The 23,959-nt window shown below is 35.6% G+C and overlaps 1 non-coding gene across 1 annotated transcript; it reads right to left on the bottom strand.

The window, feature by feature from the left end:
- Positions 1-419: 419 nt before the first annotated feature.
- LOC145615785 (small nucleolar RNA R71) lies at positions 420-525 on the bottom strand. Its single transcript, XR_014107375.1, has one exon. It is a non-coding gene; the product is annotated as a small nucleolar RNA R71 (small nucleolar RNA).
- Between the last annotated feature and the right edge of the window lie 23,434 nt (positions 526-23,959).

The raw sequence follows: 23,959 nt of genomic DNA, 5'->3' as shown, positions 1-23,959 counted from the left end.
CTCAAGCGAAGAAGAGATTGAACAAGAGCAAGTCATGGGAGAACAACCAAGAGTTGCCTTGAAAGAATTGGGAGTGCCCGGTGCATATAGGTTCGAGAGCGGCATAGCTCCACCTACAACACCGGCAAATGATTTTGAAATTAGGCCGGCAATGATCACCCTAATTGAGAGGAGACAATATAGTGGGGCAAAGAACGAGAGCCCATTGAACCATCTTAAGGAGTTTGAAAAATATTGTAACACAATCAAGGTTAATGGAGTGTCTCAAGAATTTATCCGCCTTAAGTTGTTCCCTTTCTCTCTCATAGGAAGATCTTTGGAATGGCTAGACAAAGAGGTGAAGCCCAATTCATTGAGAACGTGGGATGATGTCACTAAAGCTTTCTTGTCCCGTTTCTATCCTCAAAATAAAACGGCGGAGGCAAGGGCTTTAATTCAAGGGTTCAAGCAAAAGCCAAATGAGAGTCTTTATGAAGCATGGGAAAGATTCAAGGAGTACCAAAGAGAATGTCCTCACCACGGAATTCCAACATATCAATTGATCCAAATCTTCTATGGTGGTTTGAGTCCTCAAGGCAAGGCATGTCTTGAAGGAGGGGCCGGTGGTCCAATCATGAACAAAACCGAAGAAGAAGTTGTGGACATAATAGAGGATGAGGTGACTTACTATAGATATTGGCAAGATGGGGAAAGAGATTCTTCAAGCAAGCAATCTTCGTTGTACTCGGTGGACCATCTCAATGCCATCAACAATCTTTCCTCTCAAATGACAAACTTGGGAAAGGAGATGATGGCAATCAAGGCCAAGTTGGAAAGTGTTTCTTCCTCTTCTCAAGCTTCAAATCTTCCCTCCCAAATTAAGGGTAGAGGTACTTCTTCTAACTCTCAAACTCCTTCTACTTCACATAATATGCCTATGGGATGTTTGTTTTGTGATGTATGTGGATCATATGACCATGATTCTAGCAATTGCAATAATGAATGTGTTGATGAATTTGACAACAATGAGTGTGAGCATGTAAATTTTGTGTCAAACAACAATGTCCAAAGGTTTGATAATCCAAGAGGCCAATGGAATAGGAATTACCAAAACCAAGGCAATTTTGACAACTATAATCATTGTGGTGGTTATAGGAACCAAGGGAATCAAGGTTCTCGTGGTAACCATAACCAAGGTTATAGTGGCCAAAATCAAAGCCAAAATTATGGTAATCAAAACCAAGGTTATGGAAATCATAACCAAGGTAATGGTAACCATAATCAAGGTGGTGGTAACCATAATCAAGGTTATGGTCAAAATCAAAATAGGGGTAATTGGAACAATCAAGGAAGGGGAAATTTTCAAAACAATGCTCAAAGAGGTCCCCCTCCCGGATTTGTTTCAAAGACTCAAGGTGAAAATTCCTATTCACAACCTTCTTCTCCTAGGACCACTTTGGAGGAATTGATTGATAAGCAAACCAAGATCATTAACACCTATATGGCGGTTAGTGATAAGAAATTCAATGAGATGATGACTCACAATAAGATGCTTAAGACTCAAATAACCCAATTAGGAAGCACTATTAAGGATTATGCTAGTCCTTCATCTTTGCCTTCCCAAGGTGTTGAACCAAAGAAACCTGTGTATTCTATTGCCACTAGTGGAGGAAATGACTTTAGTGAGGGAGTTTCTTGTTCAAAAGAGGGAGAAGATGAGAGTGGTGCTATAGAGAATGAAGATGAGAGGGTTGAGTCTAAGGAAATTTATTGTGAGGTTGAGGAAAAAGAAGAAAGTGTTGTTGAAAAGATGAGTGAGGTAGAGAGATTTCCCGATCTACCATACCCCCAAAAATACTTGAGATTCAAAATGGATGAGCAATTTGGGAAGTTCCTTGAAGTTCTTACGGAAGTCCATGATTCCACACCCTTTACCGAGCAAATTCCCGATATGCCTAAGTACTCCAAGTTTCTTAAGGAGATACTAGAGGAGAAGGAAAATTTTGATGAGGGTAGTTCAATGGAAGGAGGGAAGTGTTTTAGTGCTCTTGTCCATGGTGAGCTTCCGGAGAAAATGGAAGATCCGGGGAATTTTTCAATCCCTTGCCAAATCAAAAAGATGGTTTTTGAGAGTGCTTTGTGTGACCTAGGGGCTAGTGTGAGTATTATGCCCTTTTCGGTTTTCAAGAGGCTTGATCTAGGTGAGCTTCAACCATCTAATATAACACTTCAATTGGTCGAACGCTCTATTAAGTTTCCTAAGGGGAGAATTGATGATGTCCCTCTAAAGATTGGAGAGTTTGTCTTTCCCGTGGATTTTGTTGTTTTGAAGATTGAGAAAGATGAGCATATTCCAATCATTCTAGGGAGACCTTTCTTAGCCACCTCGGGAGCCTTGATAGATGTGAAGGGAGGCCGAATCACTTTGAGATGTGGAAAATTAGAAGAAAGTTTTAAGTTGAAGCAAATGCATGAGTCCTTATCTTGTGTGCAAGATATAGCATGTGCTAGTCTTTCTCGTTCCATTGATGATGTGTGCATGGTTGATTCTTCTACTAACAATACTTTTAAGGTTGTTAATGATGTTTGTGCAAGTTTTGATGATGTTAGTGAAGAAGAAATTGTAATTCCAAAGCTACGGGATGAGAAAGAAATTGAGATTCCAAATTGGTTCAAGCTTTAAGATGAAGAGACAGCTTCCATGGTTAAGGATGTTGGAGTCAAGCCGAAGAAAAAGGCCCGTGACTCGAAGAAATTAAGAAAAATAAAGAAATTGAGAAAAGAGAAGGAAGAATTTGAAAAGAATTTTGTGAAGGTTTCATTAAGCAACGATGAGAAGTTGCTCAAAATTGAAGAAGATTTTGCTCCATCAACTACCTTGAAGAAGGTGGTGTTCTTTGACCCTCCATGATTTTGAGGAAGGGTCGAGCTTAGGACCTTAAGCAAGCGCTTCCCGGGAGGCAACCCGGAGTTTCTAACTTTTCCTTTTGATTTTTGAATTTTCTTATTTTTGGTTTCTTTTATCACTTTGTCTTTTCTTTCACTTTTCTACTTGATTGGATTTTTAGGATGACTTTTGCGGGATTGGAATTCTACAAGAATGCATGGTGAATGAGAATGGAAGGTGTTCGTGGCACAAACTATATTTTGTTCGATTCTAATCGAAATTTGAGGTAAAAAGGGTAAGAATTTTAGAGAGGTAAGATAGGAAATCCATGTTTTAAAAGTTGGAGGAATTTGATACTTAGTGAGTTTTTGTGGTGAGCACCTGAATTTTCAACTTTGAGGTCTTTGAAAATGATTTTAGCTACTGCCTATGTTGTTCCTCATCACCATCATGATTCATGTGCGCACCCAAATAGGCAGTAAGTATCAAAAATATGAGAAAAAGGAAGATTTGGAGACGCACAGGGGTGTGCGGCCGCACACAAGGCTTGTGCGGGCGCACAGCCTGCGTGTGCGGGCGCACAGTCTGCGTGTGCGGGCGCACACCAGTTTTGTGCGGCCGCACATAGCTGGACGTGCAATATATCTTCTTCCTCCTCCTTCTTCCCTTCATTTCATCACTTCCCCTTATCTTCCTCACACATAACCCTCCTCCAAACCCTTGTGCGCACCTCTAACCCCCTTATTCACCATCAAAAATCTCTCAAATCCTCACTAAAGTCACTCCATTTTCACTTAAAATCACTCACAAACCTTCCTACACTCAAAATTCCTCACAAATTGACCCAAATTTCACTCACTCTCTCTCCTACTCTTGTTGGCCGAAAATTGGGGCTTTTGTAAGGAGTCGAAATTTCTTGCTCTAAGTTGGTTAATCTTGCTTCTTTTATGGTATAATCACTAATCCTTGCTTTAATTTTGCCAATTATATCATAATTTTGCATAGATTGAAAAATTGTATGAGCATGAATAGTGTAGTATTGGTTTTATGATTTTTGATGCTTGATCTTGATATTGGTTGTGATTTGGTGATGTTTATTGATTGATTTTTCATAACATTGTATTGTTTGTTGATTTTGTAGTGATTCTCATCATTTTTGGTTGATATCTTGTGAGTTGGATTTTTGGAATATGGGTAGTATGTTGTGATTGTTGGTATTGGTCTTGTGGTTGTTCTTGAATTGTTGAAAGGAGTTTTTCTTGGATTATTGGTGTTGTTGATTGGTTTGGAATTGGTTTTGATTGAAAGGAAGTGTGAAATTGGAGTTTGGTGATTTTGGTAGTAAGTGGTGAATTTGGGTGTGGTATTCTTGGTTCATTGGTTTTGCTCATTGTTCATTGTTGGTGACCTTTCTCAAACTCTCAAACATGTCTAAATACATAAAGAAACTCACCAAGAAAAGAAAAACCGATGTTATCATCAATGAGCCTCGCCCAAGTACCTCCTCAAGGCCGAGTACATCTTCTAGGCCGAGTACTTCCAACCCCTCTTCCTCTCAAACACGACCTCCAACCTCTCTACCCAAAAAGAAAAATTTCACCGACAAACAAAAGACCTTCTACCAACAGTTGAAGGAAGAGAGAACCCTCAAACAAACCCGCCATTATTTCCAACCCGACATGGTAAAATTGGGGATTGATGATGATGTGCGGTCGTTGCTCTTAAACCTTCGGTTGGGTTCTTTCATCACCGATGCCTATCGCACCTACAAGGAGCCTACATTGGAATTCTTGGCTACCTTGGAGCTTGTACCCGTAGGAGGGGTATATCGGGTGCGATTCCAATTGTTCAACCATATCTTCGATCATTCCTTGGAAAATTTCAACGCGGCATTGGACTTTGATCCTCATGGGGATATTTTGAACGTTGAACCCTATATCTTCCCGGAGTACGATCACAACTCATGGTGGGAAGACATCTCGGGTGGTAACGAGATTATCACCAACAGGGCTAAGATTTCATCGGTGTACCAACCTTGCCTTAGGGTTGTGCATCGTCTTTTGGGCTATGTGGTGTTCCCTAAACAAGAGTTGGGGAAATTGAGCAAGATGGAGCTCAAGGTCTTGTGGTTGTCTACCCGCCCGGAGTATGTGGGCCGGTTGAACTTGGGGTATATCTTTGCCCAATATTGTGTGGACCTTCGTGGCCGGAGTTCGGGAGAGATCCCATGCGGGGGCATGGGACTAGGCTCTTGACTCACCTTCGCCTTGATGCATATCTCCCATTTTGTAAGGAGATTGGGGATAGCACCTCCCTCTACCTTGACATGCAACAATTGGGTCAAATCCAATTCATCTCCAAGGGCTATAGTGAAGGGAGATATGAATGGCTAAGGGGCAATGAGCATTGGTGCTATTTGCCTAACCCCGGCTTGACTTCTTTGGCCCGGATCGCCAACAATGTGTGGCATGTCCCCAAGTCCTTTCGACGTCCTAACTTCGACTCCGATGAGGATGAGGAAGATGATGAAGAAGAGCAACAACAACAACAACAACAACAACAACAATTTCCACAACAACAAGTTCCTCAAGAACAAGAACAAGGGCAACATGCTTATGCCAATGCCGATTTGAGGGCTCTTAGTGAGCAATTGAGTGGATTAAAAATCCACGTAGATGGCATGTATGATCAAGACTTTGGGGCTTTCTCTGAACAACTAAGAGGTATTCAAGAAATGCAACAAGGTATGTTTGCTCAACAACAACAAATTTATGATGCGGACTTCGAACTCACTTTGCCAGATAACTTCACCCCTCTTGCTTCTTGGCAACAAGATCTTTTCAAGGGGCATTATGGGTGGCCCGAGGGGTACACCGGAGGATGGGAGCCTTACCCTCATCCCTTCGATGACCTCGAGCGCAACAAGGACCCCAATGGGGCCGGGCCGAGTGGTAGTGGTGGTGGTGATGGTAGTATTTATTAGTTCCCTTTTGCTTTTCGTGCTTTTTTCCTCCATCCCTTATATTTTTGATGCATGTTTTGTTTTGTTTGGGATGTTGAGATGTATTTTTGTCTAGCTTGGGGGAACTAATAATTTGCTCGGTGACCAATTTTGTTGTTGTGTACATACCTTAGTTGTTTGCATGCTTATTTTTATTCCTCTTGTTTGATTTCCTCATTTTCTTGATCTCTAAGCTACCTTCCTTGTAGCTAGCTTGCTTGCCCTATTTGTTTGGATGCTTTTTGTTTGTGATGATGCTTTGCTTGTGATGTTGTTGTTGTTGATCCCTAATATCCAAATCCCTTCAATCCAAAACCCTTTGATCCAAATCCCTTGAATCCACATCTTGTAGTTTAGTGTAGTTCTTTAGTTAGTTTAGACTTTCTTGCTTTCTTAGTTTCATTTCTTTTATTCTTTCTATTCTTTGATTAGTTTAGCTTTTATTTCCTTTGGTTGTATATACTTTTTGTTTAGATTAGTTTCCTTTAATTTGTTGTTTTCTTTTCTTTGTTTTGAAGTTACTAACCATTTTCTTTGTTCATAGTTTCTTTTATTTCTTTTTCTCACTTGGTTCCTTGAAGAGCTTTTGGATATGGAATGCAACGAGGTGGTTTCTACTTGCTTCGTTTATTTTTGCTAAGCTTGGAAGCCCGGTGAGACCTTTCTTATTTTTCTTTTTATTTTCCTTGGTTGCATAGAATAGGATTAGTTTAGGGGAAGTTGAATGGTTCGAGGATGAATGCTTGTTAACACGTAATGTGTTTGGGATTGATGACGTTGATGTCGATCAATCACTTGTTTGTCGATTGGGATTTTTATGTGTTTCATTTGCTTTCTAGTCCATTGCATGCTATTTCTCCTATATTTCCTTTTCTATGTCTCCCTTTTCTTTTACTTTGTTTTCTTTTATTTTCCTTTTCTTTTACTTTCCTTTATTTTTCTTTTTATTTTTGATGTGATTTTGAGGCTTTATTTTTCATTTTACTTATGAAATGAACTTTGTACATTGGTCTGGTCTTGTCTTTTGCATGATTTTCTTCCTAGGTTGTAAAGGTATGCACGGTTTGAGACTATGTCGGTTGACTCTAGGATAGGTGTATGCTAGGGTAGTTGGTTTGAACTAGGAGGATCATGAAGCCGGATTCTACTTGTTTGTGGCATGTTGGTAGTTGCTCCCTATAGTCAATTTGACACCATTAGCGAGTTTTTGCCACATCCTTGTGAGATTACTTGTTTTTCAACCCTTCAACATTTCTTGTATGAGCGGTGTGGATCCTCAAACCCGAGACCGAATTATCAGGAAGGACAAAGGCACATTTTTCGGGGTGGTGTTTTTCATTTTTGATATATTTTGTTATTTTCTTTATTTTTGGGTTTACATTTGCCTTCTTGCATCTATTTGAGCCTTATCCCTTCTTTTCAAGCCACATCTTTAGTTATTCGACCTTTTGTTTCATTTTCTTCTAATCTTGGTTTTTGTGAAGCAAATTGATCAATTGTGGTAGACTTTGTGGTGAATGAAGTTGGACTTTTGGTTTTTATGAATGAAAGTTTGTGATATCATTTTCTTTGTGCACAATGGCAAATATTTGTGAAAAAGCCGTCCTACTTCATAAAAGGCATGGACCAATAAGTTGCATATAGAAAAAGCCGTCCGAATTAAGTAAAAGGAAAGGACATTGCAAATTCATAAAATAAAAAAAAAACAAAAAAATTGAAAAAATGATGAATTCAAAACTATTTTGATGTATTCTTTTCTCCTTCTAAGCATTGAGGACAATGCTTCATTTTAGCTTGGGGGAGAAGCGTGTACGCTTTTTGTATATATTTTTGTGAGTATAGCTTCAAGTAAGCTTGGGGGTGTTGTTTTTGTTTGGTAATTTCTTGATTGTGGTGTTAAGGATTGATCACCCTTTTGCTTCACTTTTTAGGAAAATCACCAAATTTTAAATTTTAGCCTACCTTCACCCTTTATGCCTTACGTTACAACCTTTGGGAAAGACCTTTCGACCTAGATAGTTGAGTCACTATTCGGGGGAGGGTATCATGGGTCATTTCCTAAGGAAAGGGGATGCATAGTCAAGATTGTCGAGTAGCCTAAAAATAATTCTTTTTCCGGTTCCTTCGAGGAATCATTGGGACACTCACTAAGGGGAGATTTGAGACTAGTGGGGAGAACGCGGTAAGATTGTTTGGGATGAACGTGGATTGTGATGACTAGTTCCTATGCCTAGCATACCCTATGTTTCAATCAACCTTAGATATCTTGAAAAGTGCATACCTTAACTACTTGAGAAATATTGTCATTCATTTGCATTATAGTCTTTATGTTAGTTCATTTCGCAAAGGTTTGTTTTCATTTTATTTTCCTTCCTTTTTATGGTTTGCCTCATTGATGTTTGGTGTAGAGTTATGGGTCAAACTCTTAGGATACCCTTACGAGACCTCACTCGTCCTCATAGGCGACTTTGGGGTTTAAAGGGCTTGTTGTAGCTAAAAGCAACCGTGATTCCTACGACAGTGAGTCTTAGTGTATATTCTTATCTTGAGTCTTTTTCTTTTTCTTTTTCAAATAAAATTTTCATCCTTTATCTTTCTTGCTTTGTTTTGCTCGAGGATGAGCAAAAGTTTAGCTTGGGGGAATTTGATGAGTGACATTTATGGCACTCATTTGGTCCCTTTTTGGATGAATTCTATTTCATTTTATCTCTCTTTTCTTTAGTTTTCCTTAGTTTTATTCTAGTTTTCTTCATTTCATGCTTTTTGTAGTTAGTTTCTCTATTTTATGCATTTTCTAGTTTACTTGCTATTTTTCCCTTTTTACTTCTTCTTTTTATCCTTTGATTGTAGGTTGTGATTGATTGTCCAAGGATTCCCGAGCTTCCTCTCCATGGTCTTCCATTGATTTTCATGCCTAAAGCTTGTGCAAGAAGTTTCAAGTCAAAGGGAGGTCTAAGGGGCATGCTTCAAGGCCTTGTATATGCCTTTCTCATGGCTTATACTCTTCAAGAAATTCAAGAAAGTTTCTGCCTACCTTGTCCTCCATCATCATCATCTAGGATGTGTGCACCACTTGAGCTAGGACAAAGAGAAGAAGGGGGAAAACCCAGCTAGGTGCGGGCGCACCCAGGGAGTGTGCGGCCGCACATTGGTCGGGTGCGGCCGCACACCTGGTGCGTGCGGGCGCACCAATCTGGGTATGTTCCCGTGCGCGCCACTCTCTCTCCTCCAAGCGCCCGCACCGGCGTGGGTCTATTTTTGGACGTCAATCCCAACTTCCTCTTTGTATTGATAGTTATTTCTTTCCTTTTATGGAGAGAGAATTAGATATTCATTAGAGAGAATTAGATTAGATTAGAATTTTAGAGAGAGAAACTCAAGGATTTAAGAGAGAGAAACTCATGGTTTTTGGTGATTGTTCAAGAATTCTTCATTGTAATTGATCTTTAGATCAAAGTTTTGTAAGGATCTTCTTCTTGATTTTAATACAAGTTTGATTCTAGTTGATTTCATTTGTTTTCCATGTTATTGTTTGATGATTGATTGAAGTTTTATTGATTTTTTGATTGATGTTGATTTGATCTTTGATTTCAACTATGTTGATGATGAAATTGATGATTAGTGTAGTTTTGATCTTGATTTCCATGGCTAGTGAGTAGTTTTCTAGCTAGGGAAATGGTGAAGCATGTTTGAGTGATGGATTAGAGTAATTTGGGGATAATTGATGGAGTTGATGATATGATTAAATTTGGTTGATAATTCATGTGCATGTGTGTGATTGATTGAAGTTTGACCATCTTTGATTATTGCACTAAATTGCATTGTGAGCTTGCTATGATACGGACCATTGATTAGTAACTTGCAATTTCACGATTGAGGTGCTTTGTGACGTTCCCTAGGTAGTGTTTAGCGTAGTTGACGCTAGTTAGACCTCTAGGTGAACTAACTTGGTATGCTCTTTTGGATACATGATTGATCTTCCTTCCTATCACTTGACTTAGTCGGTTTGACCTCCCAAATTACCATTTTCCATAACAATTACATGTGGATCCATTGCCCTAGTGTCTTTTAGATTGATTTCATACAAATTCTTGCATCATTTATCTCTAGCTCTAGTTTCCTTCATAAACCCCTTTACTTGACTTCGGAATAGCTTGACTTAGGCATTGTGCATTCGACCTCCATTCCCTTGGGTTCGACCTTGACTTACCACTACACTTAATAGGGGTTTGTTGAGTTACAAATTTTGTTTGATTGGGTGGGGTGGTAGCCCAACGACCTACCGTTCTTCATCCCATCAATCAAACACAAATAAATCTTTGAATTCTCTCTCTAATTTACTAAGCCATCTCCAAGCAAACCCATAGTTGTGGTTCCCACCTTGATCGTCTGATCAGGTTGGTCGGGGTCAAGCACTATGTCTCTATGATTCTCGGCTGGCTGTACCTTTAAATCTTCTAGTCGGCCTACGGTCATTAACTGGTATGCATGGTGTCTTTTGATCGACTTTAGTTTTTGGCCGACCTGGTATGCTTGGAATGACCCTTCATTTGAGTTTTCCTCGGACGATTTTCCTTGTCCACGAGCGGTTGGCTTCATGGCTAGCTGATTACACTTCTTTGCTATCTTTTGGTTACCATGAATGGAACCAATCTTTCCATCTGTATCAAATGGGGGACGATTACTGCCTTAGCTATAGTTATTTAGAGCAATCGAGGATAACAATATAGCCTATGAGCTCTTTGACTACCAGGAAGTGGACGACCATGTCCTTTCCCTCTCCCTTCTTCCCAAATCGGATAGACAAGTCAATTCGTCCAACCGAGTGGATGAATACTCCCACCAAAATCCAATAAGTGGATGGGAAATATCCTGGAGGGCATCTTCTAGAAACTTCAGGTTCTTCAAAGATCCTAGACTGATTATGTTAGACGAGCTTCCAGAATCTACCAGCACTCGGCCGACTTTCAAGTTGGCAACCTTCATGATGAATACCATAGGGTCATTGTGGGGGGCTTTAATTTTGCCTTGGTCTAACTCAAAGACCGTCACCTCTGGGAAAGGTTCGTCCTTTACCCCTTCTGTGTGCATCACCTTCATAAACTTCCAAACATCTTGCTTAAATCCTTTCATATTTGGGCCGCCTGTAGCGAAGCTGCCTGATATAACGGCAACGAACCCTGAATCAGTAATGTCTCCATCATCTTTTTCCTTATCATTCTTGTTCTTCTCGGATTTTTTGTCTTTCGGAGTATAGGTGAACTTAGACTTCATGTTTTACGGATTGAGCATGCCCTTCTCAGCCAGCTTGTCTAGAAACCTTTTCAAATTGTTGTATTTGTTCGTGTTGTGCTCCACATCCTTGTGGTAGTGACAGTACTTGTTCTCGTTTTCGTACTAGATCGAGCCCATCAACGGTTGAGGCTTCTAAACTCGAATTTGTCCTTGATTTCCATCAAAATTGAATAACAATCCTTGTTTAATTCAGACTAGGTTTTGTACGTCTTGGGTTTCTTTTACTAGGTCTCTTGGCAGTCGGCCACCCAGACTTAGCTTCTATTATTTTTTTTCATTCTTTCTTTTTCCCGGTCGAGTCTTGTTGAGTAGATTGTTTCTTCTCAGCCCCCTTAGCCATTACTTCTGCTTTTGTAAGCCAACAGATATCAACTGCCTTAATATAGGCTTTGGCTTCTCGTAGCACACCATCATATGTACGGACCTTTTTCTGACCAAGTCAAACTTGAAACCATTATGCCTTAACCACCGGAGAAATTCCAAATAGGCCATTTTGTCCAGCAGATTATAAATGATAGAACCTCTGAACGTGTGAGCACAACCCTTCGTTCTTTCCTTCGACGATTGTTGCCAAGTTAAGATCGGTCTTTAGAAGGAGGATATTGTTAGAGAAGTTTCCAACAAACAATAGAGTGAGAGTTGTAAAACAATTAATGCACCCACCCGGTAGGCTATTAAACCAATCTTGCACCACGCCCTTAAGGGTGGCTGGGAGCATCTGCACCATGTGGCGTCGTCCACACTTTTTAAATACATCAAATTTCTGTATGAAGTTATATGTTCTTCTAGGTTTCTCGTACCACCATAGCCACCCAAAAGTACACTCTTTACCTTTGTTGGTTGAGGAGAGTTGAGAATTTCTTGAGAAAACGGAGGCAGCTTGTCACCAAGATTTAACAAGCGCATTTTCCAATCAATGGGCTAAGGTTGTGGGGCTGGTCCAGCTAGATATGCTGCCTAGCCATAATGCCTGTACTGTTCGAAGATAGAGGGATTAGGCGGTAGAATTGCATTGAAATTTTGGGAAACTTAATATAGAAGCAGTTGAACAACCGGGATTGGAGTTTGAGTGCAGTGAGCTTAACTTCTGCTGGTCCTGGCCAAGCTGGTATGCTTGGAGAGGGTGTGGTTAAAGAAATCACCCGGCATAGTTGGGGTGGAGGCGGTGTTTGAATAGGCTATTCGTTCACGCTACTTATACCGAATGTACTCCCTTGCATCCTTCCAATGTCGAGACAGCTCAGTTATCTCCTACTAAGGTTGTTTTGTCTACCCCCTAACCAACTCCGTTTTCTTGAGGAGCCTAGGCATATCCGTCCGTGGCACTCTCGGTGAACGTTCATGTTGACACAATGGGATAATCCCAGCATCTACATACGGCCTTGCTCTGAGCTTTCTTTTGAGTGCCCTATCCTCCTCTCTAAGGCGGTGGCCTAGAAGAAGAAGGCATCTTACTCTCAAGCTCTCTTTGGATCTTGCTCAAGGCGAGCTGGAGATCACCAGAGGATCCTCGACCTCATAGAATGAGGCAGTCTGCCATAACAGACGAGTATCTCCACAAACGCCGCCAAATGTTTCGAGGATTTTTGTGATTTCCTCAAGCTACTAGTCACGTTCTAAGACAGACGGGCTAGGGTACCAGCAAAGCAACGAATATTCCGTTTATTCGTCTCGGACGATCAAGACAATAATCGGAAACAAAAAAACTAGAGAGAGAAAGTAGAGAGAAGTTGGAACTCTTAATGCTCTTTTGTGTTATGTCACAATCCACCCCTCTCATCATAAATGATTGGGGTATTTATAGGTGTGGGAAATTGTGCCTCTTAGGGTTAGTGCCCTTAAATTCCGTGCTCTGATTGGCTGCGCAATCAGGGAGGGGCACGTGTCCTGGGGGCGCCGTTTTGCAGCTTTTTCGGGATTTAGGCTCTTGATGCAAGGAATCCCATTACTTTCTTTTCAGATGCTCCTTTTAGAGTTTATATCTGTCGTCTTCCTATAGGGACACGTGCTGCCTTTTAATTTGGGCCACGTGTCTCTATTGGATTGGACCACGTATTTTGGGTATTTACCTTAGATAGTTTGATTGATAATTTATGTTGAAATGGTGGTAGTGATACTTCCTAGTCTACCTTGACAAAGTACTCCCTCTGTTCCTGAAAGAACGACCCATTTGGGTTGATTACGGGTATACAGAAAGTTAAGTAAAATTATATTGGAAAGATAAATTTGCATGGGGTTTGTAAAAAAAAAAAAGTGAGAAAGTAATACAATAACATGGAAAATCAAATTTTTATATGGGGAAGCTAATTTTGCACAAATATTGTTGCAAATTGGTGGGTGCTTTAATGCAAATGGGTCAATCTTTTTGGGACTAAAATTAGGCCAAAAGGGTCGTTCTTTCAGGGACGGAGGTAGTACTAAAATTGTGAAAATTCAGAACTTTATAGTTAAATGAACATGTTTAATTCCCGTCAAAAAAAAAAAACAAAAACAAAAAACAAAAACAAAAACAAAAACAAAACAAAAAAAACGATCATGTTAATAAATTTACATGAATTTAATTCTCACTAAATTTAATATCATTAAATTTAAACTTTATGGAAATTTGTACGTTAATTTTTTTTGTCAACCAGATACTTAATTATGAAACTCAAAATAGTGCGACAATCAAAAGGATATAATAAGCTGAGGAAGTAATTATATATAGGTAATGCTATATGTAGCCCTAAGGGCTATATATAAGCATTGAATATACTCTTGAAAATTGTATAAAATTAGAAATTTATGACAAACACACGCGTAGATTAGTGTAATTAGTGTTTATATTTTGATGATTTCTTAACTTTTTACGATTTTTAGGTGTAAATTCAATGCTTATATGTAGCTTTAAGGGCTATGTATAGCATTTTCCATTATATATTGGTGCCCTCTTTAAATTGTGTTGCATTACTCCTTACAAATTTCACTCATAATAAACAACTTTTGTAGACTAGTACACTACAACGTGTTGGCCATTCTAATAATCCGAGGGGATAACAACAAATGTGGTATACCTAATCTCTACGACCCACAAAATATGTGTAACACTAATAAGTACTCCCTATCAAATCATAATTAGCAAAAAAAAAAAGTGCATTTTATTTCAATATTCAAAGATAACAATATAATGAACACAGTGTATGAATATTTTCCACAAAAGGTAGCAAAATATTATGTTTTGTGATCGTATTCGTTCAAGTATCAAAACAATAAACCTCGCAGATTAAGTTTAATCCGGGAGGTTTACAAAAAAAAATTATAGGATGTAAAAAAAAAAAAAAAAAAAAAAAAAAAAAAAAAAAAAAAAAATCTAAGAGTGAAGAAACCTAACCAAGGAAAAAAAAAAAAAGTCACCTGAACAAGAGTGTCAATATTACAGTAAAAATTAGCAAACAAAAGATGTTGGACACTAATGGCCAGCACCTCCTCTGCTTGGTCCAGAGGCCAATCTTACACCCAACTTTCTGAGCATATGATTAATATTGTGATCCCATGAACCCAAAGAGGAGACCTTCTCAAGACTTATGTGAACGCTGCTAATAATGCTACTACCGTTGTCGTTGCCGCTGTCGCCACGGTCGCTGTCGGCTGTCCGAAGAATTCTGCTGCAGCTTGTAATGTTAATGTTTGTTGAGCATAGTAGCATGAAAATAGCCATTGCTACCAAGAAACTCTTGTTGATGGTTAACATGTCTAAATGTTTTAGTTTTTGTTTTGTTGACGTAGTTATGATTTTGAGTAGCTAACTTCGATAAATGATATAAAGTGGGGTCCACTTAAATTTTGAGTTGGGGATTTATTTTTGGCTTGGCATATCTTTTCTCCGCCCAAAGCCCACGTATGTGAACATAGATTTGGATTTTATGAATTGTGGGGTTGCAAAAAGGGTTGCAAAATAGGTGTAGCCGTGTTGCATCTTTTCACTTTTTTTTTAATAATGAAAAAAAAAAAAAAAAAAACCTTGCTTTGCCTAGAGGCATCGACAGACCAATAGACCATAATCCGGAAATCTGGTCACTCTAAAAGAACTAAGAAGCATTTCATGATACGTAGTGCAGGTGCTATTACCACTAATCAAGCAATTCTTTTGTGGTGTAGGTGCTATTATTAGTATTATGTACTATGTATAAGTTTTTTTGTTTTTTTTTTTTTTTTTTGACAGATTATTTGAATATGATAATGATAATATAAAATACTCTTTTTGTCCCAAAATATCTAAAATGTTAGATTTCTTTAACTTTTATGTATTAGTTTTGACCATAAATATTTATTAACATAATAAAAAAACATATATTTTACCCACAAATATAATGGTAAACTAGATTAGCCCCGTGCGATGCATGTGCGATGCACGAATTTCTTTGAAATATAGAGTACATATTTTATATATTATTACGTATCAGAAAAATTATTGAGACATAACCATTAGTTGTAAATGCTAATTTTATAAAATTAATTTTGAAGAAGAACAAACCAAATATGAAAAATTAAGCATATACATAAAAGTTAGATTTTTAATATACGATTTTAATTAAGCAAAAAAAAATGATTTTAAACTTGTAATATATACAGAAACATAGAAAAAAAAATATATATACATGAAAGTATTTTTTTCGATGAAGCATAAGGATAAGATGTATTAGATACCAATAATTGGTGATAGAAGAAAAATAAATAAATTAAAGAGTATAGATAAATTGAGAGTAGGAGAAATTAAGTTTGAAATTTAAAACCAAAGAAAATATATGTCAGCGGTTGTTCCTTTAGTTTATTTATAGATAGATAGATATTAATATAAAGTTTAATAATAAAATCTTTAAAATAATTTTTATTAATATTTAATCATATAAAAATAAAGTCAAACTAATGCATTGACATGTATGCAAAGTTGACCGAGTCAGATATGGGATAGAGGGAGTATTTATTACATATACTACCTCCTTTTTGTAATAATTTCAACATTTTGAATTTGTAATATTCATATGCTTAATTTGACTTTAATTATTTTTTATAAATTTAATGGTCTAAGTTATACATTGGCATAAATATCAGTTAAAGTGTTACAATTATTATTAAATAAAGAGAATAAATACTAGTAGTTTAAGGTGGGATGGGTTTATTTGCATCCGTCACATATTGCACACAAGCCCTTAATAAACATAAGTACATGTATGTTTCTTCGTATTTTTTAAGTGCCTTAGTTTGACTACTTTTCTGTTATAAAATAAGAAGAAATATGAGAGGGATTGAGAGAGAATTAATCTGTGTATTTCATTCCATATGATAAGGTATATATATATACATACAATATAGTTAGGGCTTGATTGGATAAGAATATAAACCCTATCTAGATTGTTCCGGAATGATACAAAGGAGGATAATGGTCATCCACACGATATTTCATAGCACTCCCCCTTGGATGTCCATTATCGAAGACTGTGCCTTGTTAAAACCTTATTAGGAAAAACCCTGTGCAATAAAAACCTAATGAAGGAAAAAGAGTACAACATTCTTCGTAATACGCTCGATATGCCGCCTCATTAAAAACCTTACCAGGAAAACCCAATATGGGACAAAACCATGGTCAAGGGAAAAAGAGTGCAGCGCGTATTTTCTCCCCCTGATGAATACATAACTTGAGATCTTCTAGTGCCGCAACAATGTATCCAATATGTTTGCATATTTTCTCATATGTAGTAAGTAAAATATCGTTAGTTGATCTTCAATTCTCTTAAGCTAAAGTTGCAACTTCAATTCTTCAAGTCTTCTCGTGAACATGTGAAGTGTCTTCATTTCACCATACATGTGTTTAGCTCTAATATCATTATTTCAAATCTCGATCTGTTTAGTAGTTGATTTAAAAATTAAACTAATACGATTATGACTTCTTCTGGAAGTCGTTAATGATAGAAATAGATGATCATTATTTGATCAAACTTCATTAATAATGATTTGATGACAAAACTTGATATCATTAATGTCATTCTTCAATTTCATATGAATTAATATAACACATGTAATTATATACATTTATCATAGTTCTTCTAGACCATAATAAAATAGTTTCACACATAAGTATCTCGTTGATATTATTTAGAATATTCATAATTGACATGACAGTTCTTTTGCAAATACAAATAGTAATTCTCACTAACTTTCATATGCTCAATCTTCAGGTTTAGATTTCAGTAGTCACATTGACTTATCAAGAGTTTGATAATAATTGAATTGCAATATTCAAGATATAAACTTTGCAGGGCTGAATATTTAAATACGTCGTACATAAGTTCTTCAGGAACTCTTCCTACATGATTCATAACATGCTATTCAATCGACGTCATCAATATTTTCATCACAAGTATAAGCCCATTAGAACATAAGTATTTCTTTCTAATATTCCATCAGAGTTGTAAATATGTCTTACTTTACTTTGAATGAACATTGACATACACCACAATTATTATATAGAAATTAGGAAAAATACACTTTAATAATCCCAACTATGGGCGATTTACTTCTAACAATCCCAACTACAGTTCATTTTTTTAACAATCCCAACTATGGGGTCAGTTTTCCTCCAACAGTCCCTACCGGTCAACGACGAGTCAATAACCTGTTATAACAAGTGACCATGACACGTGTCAACACGTGATTGGTCCAAAATATTGAAAAAAATGAACCCATCAAAAAATAAAAAATAAAAAAATTCAGCCACCCTCTCCTCACCCTCTACCAGTCACCTGCTCCACCGTTCACATCTTTGCAGTCCACCGCCTAGCTCCTCCCTGCTCACCACACACACTTCTCGCCACCAAACAACACCAGCATTCCTCCTCCTTCACGACACCTATTCACACCACCAGGCACCAGCCATCTCCACCTATCGTCACCATTTCACACAACACCAGCCACCAATTCATGCAACCCTAGCCACCGATTCGTGCAACCAGCCATCTCCACCTCTCCCCACGAATTCACGCACTCCAGCCACGAATTCTCACAACTTTCGCCACAAATTCTCGCAACCTCGCCATACGAATTCCCGTAACCAGCCATCTCCGATCCACCGACTTCTCATCACAGCAACAACAAACCAACGACAGCCGCAAATCAGTTTGCAACTCCAGCCGCAAGCCACCATCTTGCCCTGTTATAACTACTTTTCTCATCACCTCGCGAAAACCTTCAATCAGACCCTAATTTCGATCTAATCTCTTCACGGGCTCAATAAGGTTAAGGGGGTTTTCAAGGTGGTTTTGGGGGTCGAGGAGGGCTGGTTGGGTGGTTATGGGGGTCGGAGATAGATAGTAGAGGCCGACCGCTGATTTCAGTGGTGAAGGAGTGTTGGACGGCCGATTTCCGGGGAGGTTAGGGGATGGGGTTAGGGTTCCGGCGAGGTTAGGGGGTGGAGAAATTAAGGGTGGCCGAAACTTTGGTTAATTTTTTTTATTTTTTATTTTTAGTTATTTTGTTTTGAATTTTTTTAAATTCTAATTTCTGACCATTCATGTGTTGACATGTGGCGATTAAAAAAAAGTTTTAAAAAAAAACTTGTTTAGCAGGTCACCGGTAATTGGGACTGTTGAAGGAAAACTGACCCCATAGTTGGGATTGTTAAAAAATAAACTGTAGTTGGGATTGTTAGAAGTAAATCGCCCATAGTTGGGATTATTAAAGTGTATTTTTCCTAGAAATTAATTAAAGCATGCAATATGAGATATAAAAATATGATAACATAATTAACAAATTATACAATGAGTAATGCATTTACAACTTCGAACATATGTAATGAATAATTCAATAACCTAAGACTCACATATGCATATAAATATAAATAAGACTCGAAATAATGCAAGACATTGTACAGTGTGGATTTTAAAAATCCATATTTCTTTAGACTTCTGGTCCATGATAAACTTTTATTATTATCATTATGTCGACATTAAAATGGACATATATTCCAGATCCCTTATGCATTATTTATCGGTTCCATCATATACCGGTATCATCATATAATTCCTCAAGGTACAATTTTAATTTGCGTGCTATTTTGACAATGATATCTGAATACATTTCTCATTGGTACCATCAGAATTTTTCTTACATCATAGGCCATCTATTATAATAATTTAGATATCTATACCACTTTTAGGGTATTTCATTCACTATGGTATTTATATACTATTACACTATTAGCGTTAACTGCACTATCTTGCCAAATATCATATCTATTAAACATATCTTTATTTTGAAACCGATCATATACAACCTACACTTCAGGTGTAGTGATTCAAGTACAATTGGCAAGATTTTATCTCAATGTATACACATAATAAGACCAAAATGTATCTTCAACGCTATGTAACATGAGTCATAACTGAATACAAATCAAATCATAAATGTGCAACATATCTATAGTAATATATAAAGAGAAAGGGGGTTTTGGGTGATAAATTAGTGTTTTCCCAAAATGCCCTTCTCAATTTCCTAATTTATTTTTAAGAAATTAACTTTTAAAAAAAAAAAAAAAAAAAAAAACACAATCCACTAAAAAAAAAAAATCTTCACAGCATATTATTTTAACTTTTTTTACAAAAAAAAATCACAATATATTGTTTTTTTTATCTTTTTGGTAAAACAAATAAATGGATAATTATAATAGTCAATTATTTTTTTAAAAAAAGGAAAACAGTTAAACAGCTTAAATCATCTAAAGTTTTTTTTGTTAAAAAAAAATAAAATTAATAAAACCACAACTCACAGTAAAACACATTTAAGTTGGTTACTTAAAAAAAATTATTTTTTTTAAATATTGATCCAGTATAACCATGTTGTAGTTGGTTACTTAAAAAAAATTAATAAATTGGATTTTTTTAAGTTATCCGCGTTTTACTTCATTGACAGTTGTAAAAAAAAAAATTGTTGTGATAATAAAGTCCCACGTAGTCTATTGCTCCCAGTTCATCTTCATAAAGTTTGAATGAATTCATACTCCACTTACAAAAAAAGTTAAGTCTATTGCTCAATCTTTTATGGTTAAAACTCAACGATTATATTTTTGAGGTTTACTTACAATATGTCTACACCATATGCACCTTTTATATATTTACATCCATATTCTCGAAAGTGGAATGTGAAAGCCCGGCTTATCAGATCGTTTGACATTCAAAATACGAGACATGGTCGAAAAATATGGAAAATGATTTTAATTGACGCTACGGTAAGCCATTATTTCTCTATACTTTTTGTGTTAACTCATACTTTTATTACTGACAAAACTTACTAACTCCTATAATTTTTTTTTATTTTTTTTTGTTTCATGTTGTTAGGGAGAGCCAATTCAATGTGTCATATTCTCAAATGTCGATCAGTTTGTTGGAAAATTACAAGAGGGATTGGTATATTCGTTTGAAGGTGCACATGTAATTGATGCCGATGATTGGTTAAGGTTAATACCAAATCAATATCAATTGAATATAACTCGAGAAACAAAGGCGTCAGTTATTGATACAAATGATGACGAATTCCCAAAAAGTTTCTACAATTTAGTTTCCCTACATGGTGTAAATTCCTTCAAAAATTTTGCAAAAAATTTGATAGGTATTTTATTCTTCTTATAATACTATTAAAATTTGATTTTTTAAGTAGTCTATTGATTATACTATAGATTCTTTTTCTTAAATTCATTTATTACTTTAACTCTACAATTTTTTGTTTGTTTATAATGTAGATGTCATGGGAATTATCATTTATTCAACTGGAACTATCCCGATTGACAATGGAGAGAGTATTAAACAAGACATTGTTATACTAGACCAAAGGTAATTATAGATTTTTATTTTAATCTATCCAAGTATTATATATTTTCATTACTAACATAATAAATTTTATTGTAGCAGTTGCTTTGCTATGAGATTGACCTTATGGAATGATTTTGTGAATGAAATCGGCAAACACATTTTGGAAAACATTCACCAAAATAACATCTTGCTAGGGTGTGGGCTACAAATTAAATACTTTAATGGTAATTTATTTGTTTTATATTTTCTTTGTGTTATCTACTGTATCATTATTAAATTTTACCTTAATTTCATTATATTTTTCAGGGTCATTATTTTTAACAACGGGCAAATACACAAGGTTGTATATAAACCACAATGATCTTACTTCTTCTAGCTTGATGCAGTGGTGAGTATTTTTTTCTTTACTCTTAAAAACTGCCGTTTCTTTGATGAGCATTTTCTTTAGCGTGTGAGTGTGTGACTCTTAAATTTTTTTTTTCTTTTTTTGACAGAAAAATTTGTTGTTTATTAATATTACTATAGGTAATTATAATGTAGTCCAATAATTTTCTATTGCCTCTCCATTATAAATTATTTACGTTTGTTCATGTGATTAAGATTATTAATGTAATAGTTAATTTTCCTTTTTCTTTTTCTATTTTATCAAACAATTTTTTAAAACCACAATCACCCCAAAAACGTGTAGATAATTATATACTTTAATTATTTGATATATATATGTTATCACCTACAAAACTATTTGACATTAAAAAGGATAAGAATTGGAATATCACCATAACAACTAGATACTCTTGATAGGCTTAAAACGATGACACCCATTACATTACATAATATAAAAAGAAACGTAATGTAAGTGATACTATCTTTAATTTTTTTTTCCCACTCACTACTGTATCATATGTATTTATCTCAGGTTTCACAATGATCATTTTGCACAATTAAAAGTCAAGTGGATACAAGCAAGTGATCTTTCATTGGATAAGGCACTTACAACATCAAATGCACGACGTACAACAATATCTCAATTTCCATCAATGCCAAAAGTAATTTCATCTCAATTTTACATACATTTTTATCATGATTTTCACCTTGCATTACTAGATCACTTAGCTATTTTTAAATGTCTATTAAATATTTTTTTATACGTGTCATTTATTTCAGGGGAAAATTTACAGAATACTTGGAATGTTGATTGATATAAATGAAAAAAATTTCAATTGGTATGACGCGTGCTCTATTTGCAACAATAAGGTGTACTACAATGTTGGTCAAGTAATATGTTATAAGTGTCACAAAAATGATGTTCAAATTATTCAAGGGTGAGTTATTTATTTAATTTTATTTAAAGTTTTTGCAACATTATATTTTTTTAGTCGTAGCTTTCTTATTCATTTATATTTTGTTAGGGTTGCTCTTACAATTACTATCAGAGATTCAAGTGGATCAATGCGTCTAATATTGTTCAACAAACAAATTGAGTTTCTTTTTCGTTCTACAATTTCTGAAGTTAAGGAATGGATTGAACCGGTATAATAATACATTTACATGAATATTTACAATATTTATTATTGATTTCAACTATTTTAATTTATATATTTAATTTCATTCATTTTTTAACTGTTGTCCCACTATATTGTTATAGGTAAATGAGGGATCAAAACTTAAGGAGAAGTGTCAATTGTGTTTGTACAATGCATATGTCTTCACAATAATATCTCCAAGTATGCATTCTCCTCTACTACCCTACAAAGTCAACTTTGTGACATCCGTTAGTTGGGAAGAAGAATGTGCACATTTACTCCAAAGGTTTGTACTACCTTTATCATTTAATTATTAATAATTTTTACATTGTAGAATACATAATAATTTTTTTCCCTAAATGCCACTACCTCTAATTCAATCTTCTACATTGCAGGATACATAATGATATCAACAACTCAGTGGAAAAATCATAAGATGGGCGAAAATCTATCTTCAACTATTTCTTAGGAATTATTATGTGTATATGTGTTTGCTTACTTAGATTGTACATATTTAAGATAATCTCGATACCTTTTCTATTAGTACTTAGTACTCTTTTAAGTACTTTAGTTGATAAGTTCCTTTATGTAAATTAGTAGATGAGTTCCTTTATGTAAATATTATATTCTATAGATCTTAATATAGATTTTATTAGATATATATATATGTATAGTACTTTATTAGATGAATTTTAAATACTTTATTTATTTTATTTTTAAATTAGATGGCAAAAAACAAAGATTGAACAAAATCCATAAAAAAAAATATATAAAAAAAAAAAACATGACAGCAAATCTCTTTGCTCCACGGTTTAAAAAAAAAATTAAATTAATAAGTATATGAATGTGAGTTTTAGAGTATGCAACTATAATACGACGTATATTGTTCTTAATAGTTTAAGCATAATAATTTGGACTATCTTACACTATAAGAAGATTAAGTTAATACTATACAAATAAAGGATTAAGTTAATAATATATACGGAGTATGAAAAAAAATTCTAGCTTGGCAAAAAGTTATCTTAATTCTATTGACGTGACTAATAGATGATTATCGATCAGACTATATGTAAATTAACTTTCTATACTCAAATAGATTTTAATTCTTTCTCCCTTAATTCATCTCATTAGTCATTACCCCCTTAACAGAAATAGATAAGAGGACAGAAAATGAAATATGATTAACTTAGTGCATTTAATCGAAGTGGAACAACTAACCAAAAAAATAAATAAATAAAAATTATAAACCACTTCCTTATTTCATGGAACAACTAACAAAAACATGATAATAAGATACTTTGACTAAGCAAAACTCCAATAAAACAAAAGTGTGTGTATCGTGGTTTATGTGGAATTATTTTTAAAGTAAAAATAAATAATTTAATCTCTTTAATTTTTTTAATGTATTATTTACTATAATTTTATCCTTTTTAAA

The sequence above is a fragment of the Chenopodium album genome, chromosome 25 (assembly GCF_948465745.1).
Source record: "Chenopodium album chromosome 25, dcCheAlbu1.1, whole genome shotgun sequence".
In the NCBI taxonomy this organism is placed as follows: Eukaryota; Viridiplantae; Streptophyta; class Magnoliopsida; order Caryophyllales; family Amaranthaceae; genus Chenopodium; species Chenopodium album.
Note: the sequence above shows the minus strand (reverse complement) of the source record. Positions and strands in the feature narration are given on the sequence as shown.